The 14,280-nt window shown below is 40.1% G+C and overlaps 1 protein-coding gene across 2 annotated transcripts in view; it reads left to right on the top strand.

Annotated features, from left to right (window-relative positions):
• The window catches only part of GRIK2 (glutamate ionotropic receptor kainate type subunit 2), a 1,301,067-nt gene that overhangs the window by 694,077 nt on the left and 592,710 nt on the right, over positions 1-14,280 (top strand). The gene's annotated exons all lie outside the window — the stretch shown is intronic.

Genomic DNA, 14,280 nt, shown 5'->3' with positions numbered 1-14,280 from the left:
ACACCTCAAATAAGCCTCCAGAGTCTGATTAGTTCGCTCCGTTTGTCCATTAGTCTGTGGATGAAAAGCGGACGAAAACGACAAATCAATGCCCATCCTACCACAAAAGGATCGCCAGAACCTGGAAACAAACTGGGATCCTCTGTCCGACACAATATTCTCAGGAATGCCGTGTAAACGGACCACGTTCTGGAGGAACACAGGAACCAGATCGGAAGAGGAAGGCAACTTTGGCAAAGGAACCAAATGGACCATCTTGGAGAAACGATCACATATCACCCAGATGACAGACATGCCCCAAGACACCGGAAGATCAGAAATGAAATCCATAGAGATGTGTGTCCAAGGTCTCTTCGGGACAGGCAAGGGCAAGAGCAACCCGCTGGCACGAGAACAGCAAGGCTTAGCTCGAGCACAAGTCCCACAGGACTGCACAAAAGACCGCACATCCCTAGACAAGGACGGCCACCAAAAGGACCTGGCCACCAGATCCCTGGTGCCAAAAATTCCCGGGTGCCCTGCCAACACCGAGGAATGAACCTCGGAAATGACTCTACTGGTCCACCTAGCAGGCACAAACAATATGTCAGGTGGACAAGAGTCAGGCCTACCAGCCTGAAATCTCTGCAACACACGTCGCAGATCCGGAGAAATAGCTGACAAGATAACTCCTTCCTTAAGAATACCCACAGGTTCAGCGACTCCAGGAGCATCAGGCACAAAGCTCCTAGACAGAGCATCGGCCTTCACATTCTTCAAACCTGGTAAATACGAGACCACAAAGTCAAAACGGGAGAAAAACAATGACCAGCGGGCCTGTCTAGGATTCAGGCGTTTAGCAGACTCGAGATACATCAGATTTTTGTGATCAGTCAAAACCACCACACGATGCTTAGCACCCTCGAGCCAATGACGCCACTCCTCAAATGCCCACTTCATGGCCAACAACTCCCGATTGCCCACATCATAATTTCGCTCTGCAGGCGAAAACTTCCTGGAGAAAAAGGCACAAGGTCTCATAGTAGAGCAACCAGGACCTCTCTGAGACAAAACGGCCCCTGCCCCAATCTCCGAAGCATCCACCTCAACCTGAAAGGGCAGTGAGACATCAGGCTGGCACAAAACAGGCGCCGAAGTAAACCGGCGTTTCAACTCCTGGAAAGCCTCCACGGCAGCAGGAGCCCAGTTAGCTACATCAGAGCCTTTCTTGGTCATATCCGTCAAAGGTTTAACAACGCTAGAAAAATTAGCGATAAAACGACGGTAAAAGTTAGCAAAACCCAAGAACTTCTGAAGACTCTTAACTGACGAGGGCTGAGTCCAATCATGAATAGCTCGGACCTTGACTGGGTCCATCTCCACAGCAGAAGGGGAAAAAATGAACCCTAAAAAGGGAACCTTCTGTACACCAAAGGGACACTTTGAGCCTTTAACAAACAAAGAATTTTCACGCAAAATCTTGAAAACCATCCTGACCTGTTCTACATGCGAGTCCCAATCATCAGAAAAAAACAGAATATCGTCCAGATAAACGATCAAAAATTTATCCAGATACTTCCGGAAAATGTCATGCATAAAGGACTGAAAAACTGAAGGCGCATTAGAGAGCCCAAAAGGCATCACCAAGTACTCAAAATGACCTTCGGGCGTATTGAATGCGGTTTTCCATTCATCTCCTTGCTTAATGCGCACAAGGTTGTACGCACCACGAAGATCTATCTTGGTGAACCACTTGGCACCTTTAATCCGTGCAAACAAGTCTGACAACAGCTGCAAAGGATACTGAAATTTGACAGTGATCTTATTTAAGAGCCGATAGTCAATACAAGGCCTCAAAGATCCGTCCTTTTTGGCCACAAAAAAGAATCCCGCACCAAGAGGGGAAGAAGAAGGACGGATATGCCCCTTCTCCAGAGACTCTCTAATATATGAACGCATAGCGGTATGTTCAGGTACCGACAGGTTAAATAATCTTCCCTTAGGAAACTTACTGCCTGGAATCAACTCTATTGCGCAGTCACACTCCCTATGAGGAGGCAGTGCACTGGACCTGGACTCGCTGAAAACATCCTGATAATCAGACAAATACTCCGGAACTTCCGAAGGCGTAGAAGAAGCAATAGACACAGGCAGGGAATCCCCATGATTTCTACGGCATCCCCAACTTGACACTGACATGGCCTTCCAATCCAAGACTGGATTATGGGTCTGCAACCATGGCAACCCCAAAACAACCAAATCATGCATTTTATGCAAAACAAGAAAACGTATAACCTCCCGATGTTCAGGAGTCATACACATGGTAACCTGTGTCCAAAACTGCGGTTTATTTTCTGCCAACGGCGTAGCATCAATACCCCTAAGAGGGATAGGATTTTCTAATGGCTCAAGAACAAAACCACAGCGCTTGGCAAATGACAGATCCATAAGACTCAGGGCAGCACCTGAATCTACAAACGCCATGGCAGGATAAGATGACAGTGAACAAATCAAAGTTACAGATAGAATAAATTTAGGTTGCAAATTACCAACGGTGACAGGACTAACAACCTTAGTTAGACGTTTAGAGCATGCTGAGATAACATGTGTAGAATCACCACAGTAGTAACACAAGCCATTCTGGCGTCTATGAATTTTCCGCTCATTTCTAGTCAGGATTCTATCACATTGCATTAAATCAGGTGTTTGTTCAGACAGCACCATAGGTGAATTTGCGGTTTTTCTATCACATTGCCTTAAACAAGGTGCCTGTTCAGACAACACCATAAGGGAATTTGCGGTTTTGCGCTCCCGCAACCGCCGGTCAATTTGAATAGCCAGGGCCATGGAATCATTTAGACCTGTGGGAATAGGGAAACCCACCATCACATTCTTAATGGCTTCAGAAAGGCCATTTCTAAAATTTGCAGCCAGTGCACACTCGTTCCACTGAGTCAGCACGGACCATTTCCGAAATTTTTGGCAATACACTTCAGCCTCGTCCTGGCCCTGAGACATAGCCAGCAAGGCTTTTTCTGCCTGAATCTCAAGATTGGGTTCCTCATAAAGTAAACCGAGCGCCAGAAAAAACGCATCAATATCCGCCAATGCCGGATCTCCTGGCGCCAGCAAGAAGGCCCAATCCTGAGGGTCGCCCCGTAAAAAAGAAATAACAATTTTTACTTGCTGAGCGGAGTCTCCAGATGAACAGGGTCTCAGGGACAAAAATAATTTACAATTATTCCTGAAATTTCTAAACTTAAATCGGTCTCCGAAAAACAATTCAGGAATCGGTATCTTAGGTTCTGACAAAGGATTTCTGGTAACATAATCTTGTATGTCCTGCACACGAGCAGCAAGCTGGTCCACACTTGTAATCAAGGTCTGGACATTCATGTCTACAGCAAGCTTGAGCCACTCAGAGGTAAAGGGGAAAAGAAAAAAAAATGAGAGAGAGGAAAAAAAAAAACTCAGAATTTTCTTTCTTATAATCCTGCTTCTGCAATGCATTTAACATTTAATACTGGCCTAGCAAACTGTTATGACCCCAATGGCGAGGGTCTCAGAGAAATAGGTAAGTCTGCGAAGTACAAAAATCCAGCTCATAGGGCAGTGGTAACTGGGTTGACCATATATCTACTCCTAACGCCAACACTAGAAGTAGCCGGGGAACATGCCTACGTTGGTCGCTAGATGTCTCGCGCCAGCCGGAGAACTAACTACCCCTAGAAGAGGAAAACAAAGACCTCTCTTGCCTCCAGAGAAAGGACCCCAAAAGTAGGATACAAGCCCCCCACAAATAATAACGGTGAGGTAAGAGGAAATGACAAACATAGAAATGAACTAGGTTTAGCAAAGAGAGGCCTGCTTACTAATAGCAGAATGTAGTAAGATAACTTATATGGTCAACAAAAACCCTATCAAACATCCACGCTGGAAATTCAAGAACCCCCGAACCGTCTAACGGCCCGGGGGGAGAACACCAGCTCCCTAGAGCTTCCAGCAAGGACAGGATACAGATTAAGTACAAGCTGGACAAAAATGCAAACAAAAACAAATAGCAAAAAGCAAGAAAACAGACTTAGCTTAATCTAGCAGGAACCAGGATCAGTAGACAAGAGCACAACAGATTAGCTCTGATTACAACGTTGCCAGGCATTGAACTGAAGGTCCAGGGAGCTTATATAGCAACACCCCTGAACTAACGGCCCAGGTGAGCATACAAGGGATGACTGACATACCCAGAGTCAAATCACTAGTAACCACTAGAGGGAGCCAAAAAGCAAATTCACAACAGTTGCACCCTCTGTGTCTTTCAGAAATGGTGTGTATATACTGACAAATCATGTGATACTTAGATTGCACACAGGTGGACTTCCTTTCACCAAGCATGTGACTTAAAAAGGTAATTGCTTACACCAGAAATTTTAGGGGCTTCGTAGCAAAAGGGGTGAAAACATATTCACAAGCACATTTTTAGTTATTTGATTCCATAAATTTAATTTATTCCTATATTTTCTCACTTCACTTCACCAACTTATACAATTTAGTGCTGATGAATCACACACAAATCGGATTACAAAAATATTTAAACACAAGTTTTGTAACAAAATCCATGTAATGCTTAGATTTTACCAGTAGATTAGTATATTGCACAAAGCTTTGCATTCACATTCATATATTCATTAGCTAGTAGAAGAAAACAGAGATGAGAAGCCACGTGGAGTAGGGGAATAACTAAAGTGTCTTACCACTGTTACGGTTCCCTGTTTTTGTGTGCCCTTGCATCTATATGAATAGCTAGTGTAAAACAAAGCAAATCTTTCAAGGGAAGAAAAGAGAAAAAAATATTTTCAAAATTTAAAATAACAAATTACTGATAAAAAACAAACAATAGCACACTGGCGCTAATGAGGTAGTAAGTGTGCAAGCTGCTGATATCAGATGGGTGCTGTGCCTCGCCCGTCACACCTACTGGTGAACCAAGAAAAACATATAAAAATGAGATATCGCGCTAAACACTGTGTGTCCTACTCGAAACTGTCAAATATGACACAAAGACCTTTTCTAAAGTGATAATAATAGTAACAAACTACCGCCACTATGAGTGCCAAATCCAGTGTAGATTTTATAAAGAAAGTGAGCTCTGCTCCTTACCCAAAGAGGTGACTTGATAGGGGTTACGGCTGGTATAGCGATGCTGATAGTAGGTGTCAGTTGTTGTAGATGCTGGACACCTGGCGGCAGGAGTAGATATCAAGATGCCCGTAGTCAGGGGACGCGCAGAGCCAGCAGCGCTTCAAATCCCATTGGTGTGCACTAGTTTTCTCTCTTCTCTCTCAGGATAGTCTGGAAAAGGGATACATGAATTATTGCCGGTTCCCCACTGGCTCTAAAAAGAGGTATCATAATTTCCTTTGTGATACAGGCTCTTAGGATCAGTTGCGGTTCCTTATAGAACATTTGGCACTTATGAGGATGGGTGATAACTATTTACAATGCAAAAAGATGTTTTTTCTTTCTTGTTATACCAATTTTTTTTTTTTTTTTTTTTTTAATTTTCAGTGTAGGTACAATAGAGATGTTTTAAAATTGAAAAAGCCTACATTGTGTTCCTGTCTTGGACTTCAGGCTAATACATTTTAACAAACATTCTTTCTGAGTTTTTCACAAACTTCAGATTCATTTTAGTTCTGCATATCCTTTCTTTAAACTTGGGTATAAATCCCAACTACTTGTTTGCTAATAGTGTAGCTCTTTTTCAATAGCCAGCAGCAAGAAGTATAAAACCAATAACAGCTGAACATTAGTGATGAGTGAGTGTGCTCAGTACTCAAGATTTCCGAGCATGCTCAGGGGTTCTCTGAGTATTTTGGGTGTGCTCGGAGATTACGTTTGAGTCGCCACAGCTGGTGGTGATACGCCCTCTCTTGGCAATCTCTGCATGTGTTCAGGTTGTCCAGCAGCCACAAATCATGCAGCTGAGATGAATCAAACATAATCTCCAAGCAAAATACTCAGAGAAGACCCAAGTATGCTTGGAAATTTAAATTAATGAGCACACTCGCTCATCACTATTGATCATACTTTTTTAAAGGGAAGGTGCTGCAATTTTGTTTTTGTATTAAAAATAATTGTTTATATAAACAATTATTTTTAATACAAAATTAATTTTTTTAACTTTAATATCTTTTTTATTAATAATTATTTTTGCAGCTACTGGGCGCCACCATTTTGCTTCACAGGAGTGTAAGTGTAGCTGCACGACACTTACACTCTGCAAATATGGCAGCCCTGGGCATAGACATCTGCGGTCGGGAGCCGACCCCATACCTATCATTGAGCTGCTCCCTGCTGTGATCTGGCCACACCCCCTGGGCTGCCTCCACATCACAGCAGAGGCAGGAGGTCGGCACCATCTTTCTTCAGCCCACAGTGGAGTGTACCTGTGAGCTCCACTATGACTGAGAGCTGTGCTGTTGGAGGGACAGCTCCATCTGTCTCTCCTTCACACTGTCAGCGGCCGTTCCCTGTCCTCTTCTATGCTGCCTGTAATCTCAAGAATCCCTAGAGAGGCTGAAGTGCTGCGGTCTGATGTCCTCTTATCAAGCAAAGAGGTAACATAGCACGGGGGAGGGGAAGAGTCTCTCTGTGCTGCTTCCGCTCTGTCTCCGTCTGTGTGATACTGACTGCTGGCCCGTGTATCTAATCCTATCCCGTGTGATACTGTGCTGAGCCGTGTATCTAATCCTATCCCGTGTGATACTGACTGCTGGCCCGTGTATCTAATTCTCTCCTGTGTGATACTGACTGCTGAGCCGTGTATCTAATCCTTTGGAAATTCCAGAAAAATGACCAGGCCCTACTCTACTGTAACCTATTAAATATTTGTTAAAATCTGCAATATAATTTAGGTATATTTTGACCAATAATATCACATACAAGGAACAAATACCACCGCGCCATGACCAGACCACAAATTACAAACACAGTGATCGAATAATATCACATACAAGGAACAAATACCACCGCAACATGTCAAGACCACATATTACCACCACTTGGTGACCAAATAGCACATTCAAGGGACAAATACCACAACACCATTTCCAGACCACATATTACCACCACATAGTGACTGAATACTACAATACTGATCAGTAATAATAAAAAAAAACACAATACTATCACAATAAGTGCCAGTATTCACAGGAGATCTATACTTAGTATGCAGTGTCTGTGTAGAGGTAATACAGGGATCACTGGTGACATTATACACAGGAGCTCTGTATATAGTGTATAGGTAATACAGTGATCACTGGTGACATTGTACACAGGACCTCTGTATATAGTATAGTGTCAATGTATAGGTAACACTGACTCACCAATGACGTCTCTAGGTGAAGTCCTTCATCTTTCATCCAGCACAGACCGCCATCATTTCTTCCAGCCAGGACTCGTTTCTGCAGGAAATAACACAGTTATCTCGAGCTCTGCTTGCAGAACACATTACTTAATTTTTCACAACTTCTACATTACACATGGAGAAAAAAAGGCGATATAGAGTCACTCTGCACAGTAACAGGACCGCCCCCCATTTAAAACAGTATACTCAAAAAATAAAATAAATACATCACTGCAGTAATAATATCCCTTAATTAGCCCCTATGGTAATAATATTCCCCACCCTGGCCCCGTGTGTCTCATTCCTGGCTCCTGCCATATGTTCTCCAATCCTGCACTCATGAGTATCCATTCTACCCCATGGCTGACTGACTGAAAGTAAATGACTGAAAGTTTGTGAAAATGTGGCCAATAATGACAAAAAGAAACACATATTTGTCATGATTTGTTTTACTCAATTGTAATATAATGGCTATAGCTAATTTTTTTGGGCAAGTTTACATAATATACAGTTCGTTAATATGGTATTTTTATTAATAGAAGAAGAAAAATTCTACACCACTTGCAAATATTCATATGCTAAAAAAAAAATTGTTTCCTTGTTATATTTTTATTTTTAATTCTTGCTAGAAAAATAAAGGAAACTCAGCAGAGATCTTAGCATTCAAGAAAAATACCTATTATTGCAATTGGTACAAACTCATTTGTCATTATATAGCTCCACTGTGCTTACACATTATGCCTTTACTTTAGCTGAAGAAATAAATAGAAAAAGGGAATTGGATTCATGGATGGGCTCACAAGGATCAGTTAACTCATTTAATTGGTCCCTAAAGCAGCAGTCAGAGTTTAAACATTTATCAAGACAACACTGAACTATTGCTCTGCTTTCTTAAATTGTGTATGTGCAGGTTGATGATACAAACGAGTGACCGAGATAATTGGTATAATTTCAAACGGCACTGTCAACAGTCTTTTTTCTTTTATAATTTCATGTAATGTTGGTTCATTGTGCTGTTTATCTACCAACATGAGATTAAAGGTTACATTTGTGATGACACCAAGTACATTATTTTTTTTCAAATCTACAAATTAACTTTAATAGCTTTCGTCAATAGAAACTGTAAACATTGGAAATGCAGACCACATGCCTAGTTATATTTTATATTCATTGGTATAATATTCATACAACACAATTGTTAATGTAATCAATTAAGCAAAACTATTCATTATATTAAAATTATTTAGTTTCAACTAAATAGTTTCAATTTAATATAACTGTACTTTTTAATAAATTGTAAACATATACTGTATACATATCCTGACCTTTCTTATAACAAAAGATCAATACTATTTCTTATGTAAATAATTATTTGGATTCATTGTTGCTGCACTATTATTAGAACTGTAGAGGTTGTTCTTTAAGACTGGCGAAGAGCGTGCCAGTCTTAATGAAGTCCTCGCTCAAGATCTTGTTCATTAAGGGAGTGCATCCCTTAACCCCGTTACCCCAAAAGGTAGTTTGCATGTTACTGTCAAGGTCAATTTTTACAATTCTGACCACTGTCTCTTTATGAGGTAATAACTCTGGAAAGCTTCAATGGATCTTGATGGATGTGATTCTGAGACTGTTTTTTTCATGACATATTGTACTTCACGAAAGTGGTAAAATGTATTCTATATATCTTGCATTTATTTCTGTAAAAAATGGAAATTTACAGCCAATTTTGCATTAAAAAAGTCAAACGGCTCTCCTTCCCTTCCGAGCTCTGCCATGCGCCCAAACAGTGTACTTAGGACAAATTGCCCAACAAATTTTGGGGTTCAAATTCTCCGGCTACCCTTGGAAAATAAAAAATTGGGGGCTAAAGGATAATTTTTGTTTAAAAAGCATGATTTTTTATTTTCACAGCTCTACATTTTAAACTTTAGTGAAACACTTGCAGGTTCAAAGTGCTCACTAAAAATCTACATAAGTTGCTTGGGGGTCTAGTTTCCAAAACGGGGTCACTTGTGTGGGCGTTTCCACTGTTTAGGCACATCCAATCCCAATTCTAGCTAATTTTACATGGAAAAAGTCAAACGGCTCCCCTTCCCTTATGAGCTTTGCCATGTGCCCAAATAGTGGTTCCCCACGCATAGGTGGTATTAGTGTACTCAGGACAAATTGCACAACTTTTTGGGTACAATTTCTCTGGTTAAGTAATGGAAGAGGGTGATGGGGGAAGAGGGAAATTGGGGTGGATGAGGAGAGATTGAGCAGGGATCAAGGGTCAAAACACTTACAATTGTCTTCTCTCTTATTTCTTCTCTGTTCTTTTTTCTTCAGCAGTAATGGATTGTGGTGTCTCAGGTTTCTGTGGCACCACAAGGCCCAGCAAAGTGCGGATCTGATAGTGTGACCACTCTGCACAAATCCTCAGCTACTGTGAAGATTTGCAGTGCGGTCACAGAGCTGTCATATCACTCCAGCCTGGGATCAGTAATCTTACAGCTCCAATCCTAGGCAGGTCACAGCCAGTGCACAGTCAGGTCACAGCACGGTCACACCATGGCTGTGCCCTGTAATTGGCCCGATCGATGTAATAATTGATTGTGCCAGTTAGCGAGTCCAGGCCATGTTGGTGTCACCAGGCACCAGCCTAGGATCGGTGCTCTTACAGCTCCAATCCTAGGCAGGTCACAGCAAGGGCACAATGAAGTCAAACCTCGGCTGTGCCCTTTGATTGGCACGATAAATGTAATCATGCATTGTGCCAATCAAAGTGGATCCAGTCTATGCCTGGCATTGCCAGTTAGCAGCCTATGATTGGTGCTCTTGGAGCACCAACATAGGCTGGGACATCAGTGTTTAAGGCAATCTGATTGTATGAAACACTGAGAAATGCTGCGATTGGCTTGTCAGAATTAAACAGCCAATCACAGCGATCATAGTTATGGGAGGGCATCAGCACCCTCCGGGATGATGACACCATCTACCCAGAGGTGAAATCAGACAAGCGGTGAACTCCACATCTGCAGCGCCCCAGCAGGGCTGCGCCCATACCCGAGTACTCTAAGCAGTGCCTTCCCTTAAAGGGCAATTAACATCACAGTCTGTTAAACAGAGATAATACTTACGTCACCAGCAATCACTTTACGCAACTGATGAAGGTCATATGTTTATGACCGAAACGTTTTGCATTGCTGTTACTGCACTTCCGCTTGAAATTATTAAAAAAACACCTATACAAAGTTGAGTGCCAGGTTTTTCTAACATGTATCACAGGGAAAAAATATTGTGACATATTAAGGTGTTTTCATCAGATCTCTGGTATAAGCATCTTAATGAATCGGCCCCTTTGTGTTTCTGCAATTCTGTCTTGCTTAATTTATGGTCAAAATTTTGACTAAAAACAAAAATGTTACATTGTACTGGATTTTTGTGAATGTTTGCCCTACTGGTTTATCTAAAGTTGTTGGGACACAGGTAGATATTTATATATGGGCAATGATACAGGAAAGTCCAGCGAGTAGAGACAGTCCAATCTATTGAAATTTAAATTTGAAGAATTTGAAATAATTTTACAAAGTGGGGTCAACAAGTTGACACATTTTTGGCTACAGCACCACCAAAGGCAGAGAACTATGTACCTAAGTTGCAGAATTGGCATGAAACTGATCAAAGTGGTACATGATTTGAAGCTGGAGTACAGAGCAAATCATGACAGTAATCTGAAGAAACACTCATACATCTGCTTTTCTTTATAACACTGTTTCATAGTGAAACTACCACTAAAGCATAACAAAGATTATGATCAAGGACAATTAGAGACTAGTGTGCATTAAACCCTTTTAAAACATATATTTATTTATTTATTTAAAACATGAATAAAATGCAACTAATAACTCCTGTGCACAGTGAAAAAGTCTGTCGGAAAACATCTGCACATTAATGATTTTTTGGCAGTGTTAGATTATCAGACATACAGGGAAGAATTCTGATCCCCACAGCATTATGATATCATAGACCCTACTATATATGTGAATCTGTTTGATTTTTTATACAGTAATTAATATCTTTTTACAGGTATGCATTATTGCTGTGTTATATTGGATCAATATAAGGCTGGCACCCTTATGATAAGGGATTTAGCTCCCCTGCTACACAGTGGTTTGCCCTAATTTGCCCTTATTGTCCCTAGATGCTGAGATAATATAAAACCTTCTATTCTATACCACATGCATACTATTCTGAGGCATTACAAGCACATCCCATAAGGATAACCAAATAAAGTTTATTGTTTTGTAGTTCGGTTATGATATCAGTCTCTGTGTCTCATGATTTATCACAATGGGCATGTCACTATCCTACATTTTTTATGGCAATCTCTATTTCTCATAACTTCAGATGATCCAGCATATAGAGGAATACATTGAGGCATGAGATACAGAGACTGATATCATGACTGAACAATAAGATGATAAGTTTTATTTTATTTGGTTATCTATATGGGTGAAATCTGACTTCTTGGCAGTCAGAAGCTGCAGTCACAAGATGGTGGCACAGGACTGCAATGATACCAAGAAGAGCTGAAGACAGTGGCTGGTAAGTATATGACTAGTGGCAGGGAACTTAGATTAGTAGCACCACTCCAGTGGTGAATTTAAAATAAATACTGGAGTGATGCTTTAAATTATCTCATCTGAGTACTTACTACTATTTAACATAAGTGTAAATGTGATTGGCTATTTCTGAACACAGCTAGATCCCGAATTAGAAGAGGGTATTCAAACTTATGCAAGCACATTATTTTAGTTTCACAATTTTTATTTCCCCACTCCAAATGATTTCAGTTTGTTTCTTAATGGAATTCTAAAAGATTACAGGTGACATTACAGGTGGAAAAAGTTCTGAAATGGTTATTCTTGCTATGATGTTTTTACATAACAAATCCCTGACATTTCTACAGTGGTCTATAGACTTTTTATATCCACTGTATAAGGCAAGTGTAGTGTAGTCACTAATTTAATTTGTAAAAGTATAAATCAAATGGAGAATGCACAAAATGGCCAAAGTGCTCTAATTTGAAATTTGACATGTTTGGCAAAGAATGAGATGGCAAAGAATAAATATTTTAATATCCTAAGGGACTAAGAAATAGCACTTAGCACATTCTATATCACAAAAATGACTGTGCTCTGGTCAATGGCTGCTTCTGTTAAAGCAACTAAAACACTGTATTATTATTTTATTGTTATTAATAATAATCCTTTTATTTCTATGTCACCAACATATTTCATACCACCTTAAAAATCAAAAAGGACATATACACAGCATATAAGACTTTGCACAGCAAAACATAAATCATCAATTCAAACAAGAAGAGTGAGGGCCCTGCACGAAAGCTTATATTCCATGAGGAAATAGGGGGGACACCAAAGGTAAAAAAAATTCTTATTGTGTATAGTCCAGCCATGATTAAAATAAATAAATAAATAAATAAATAGAGGTATTGAAATAATAGCTCTTGAAGAAGTCAATATCTGTGTAAGTACAGATACAAAGTGCTATTGAGTGCATGAAGGGAGTGGAAATAGATGATAGAAGGGAAGGGACAAGATTCTCAGAAAAAGTTAGAAAGGGAGTAACAGGAAATACATAAATGAGGTAATAAGCCGGTCTGAAGGAATGCATTGTACAGCATGTTTAAAACTGTGAACCTAGGGAGTAAGCCACATTTTCTGGGGTAGTCATTGCAGAAGACTTGTACATAATGAGAGACGTTTTGGAGATGAGAGTGTGAGGTGTGGATTCTTGAGGATGATAATCTTAGATCATTAACAGAATGAAAAGCATGGGTGGGGTGGTAGAAAAAGATGATAACGGAAATGTAGGGGTGCAGAACTGTGGAGAGCTTTGTGGGTGAGATTGATACATTTATATTGCACTGTAGTCAATGGGAAACCAGCGCAATGACTGGCACAAAGTTGTTTCATCAATGTAATGATTGGACAGAAATATTAACTTCACTGCTGTATACATGATGGTTTACAGAGGAAAGAGTTTAGAGAGACAGACTATTAAAGAGGTCCAGTAGTCGAGACAAGAGTGAATGATGGTAACAGTAAGAGATTTAACAGTGTAAGGCCGGCGTCACACTTACCGCATGGAAAATCAGTCCGAGTGTCCCTCCCGAGAGCCGCACAAGTGTAATATGAGTGTCATGCAAGTACAATCCGATTTTTCAAACCTAGCATCCGATTTACATCCGAGGACAGTGCGATTGCTATCAGATTGCATTGTGATTTTAACATGAGCTTTAACATACAGCAATTCTCTATGTTATTTACATATTGTTTTCAAAGGAAATGTTCGTCAAAACACACACACATATATATATATATATATATATATATATATATATATATAAGTTACAATAGAATAGTTATAATAGATGAATACACATAGAAAACATAGATATATAGATGTCAGTGACACACAGATATACAGCTCTGGAAAAAAATTAAGAGACCACCACATCAAAACCCTGTCATGGGCAGCCCAATCTCCAGACCTGAACCCCATTGAAAACCTCTGGAATGTAATCAAGAGGATGATGGATAGTCACAAACCATCAAACAAAGAAGAACTGCTTAGATTTTTGAGCCAGAACAGTGTGAAAGACTGGTGGAAAGCATGCCAAGACGCATGAAAGCTGTGATTAAAAATCATGGTTATTCCACAAAATATTGATTTCTGAACTCTTCCTGTGTTAAAACATTAGTATTGTTATTTCTAAATGATTATGAACTTGTTTTATTTGCATTATTTGAGGTATGAAAGCACCATTGTTGTTTTTTCTAATTATGACCATTTCTCCTTTTCAGACAAAAAATACAAAATTTATTGCTATG

This window comes from Ranitomeya variabilis, chromosome 2, assembly GCF_051348905.1.
Source record: "Ranitomeya variabilis isolate aRanVar5 chromosome 2, aRanVar5.hap1, whole genome shotgun sequence".
NCBI classification, from domain to species: domain Eukaryota; kingdom Metazoa; phylum Chordata; class Amphibia; order Anura; family Dendrobatidae; genus Ranitomeya; species Ranitomeya variabilis.
This window is presented reverse-complemented; position numbering and strand designations above follow the sequence as displayed.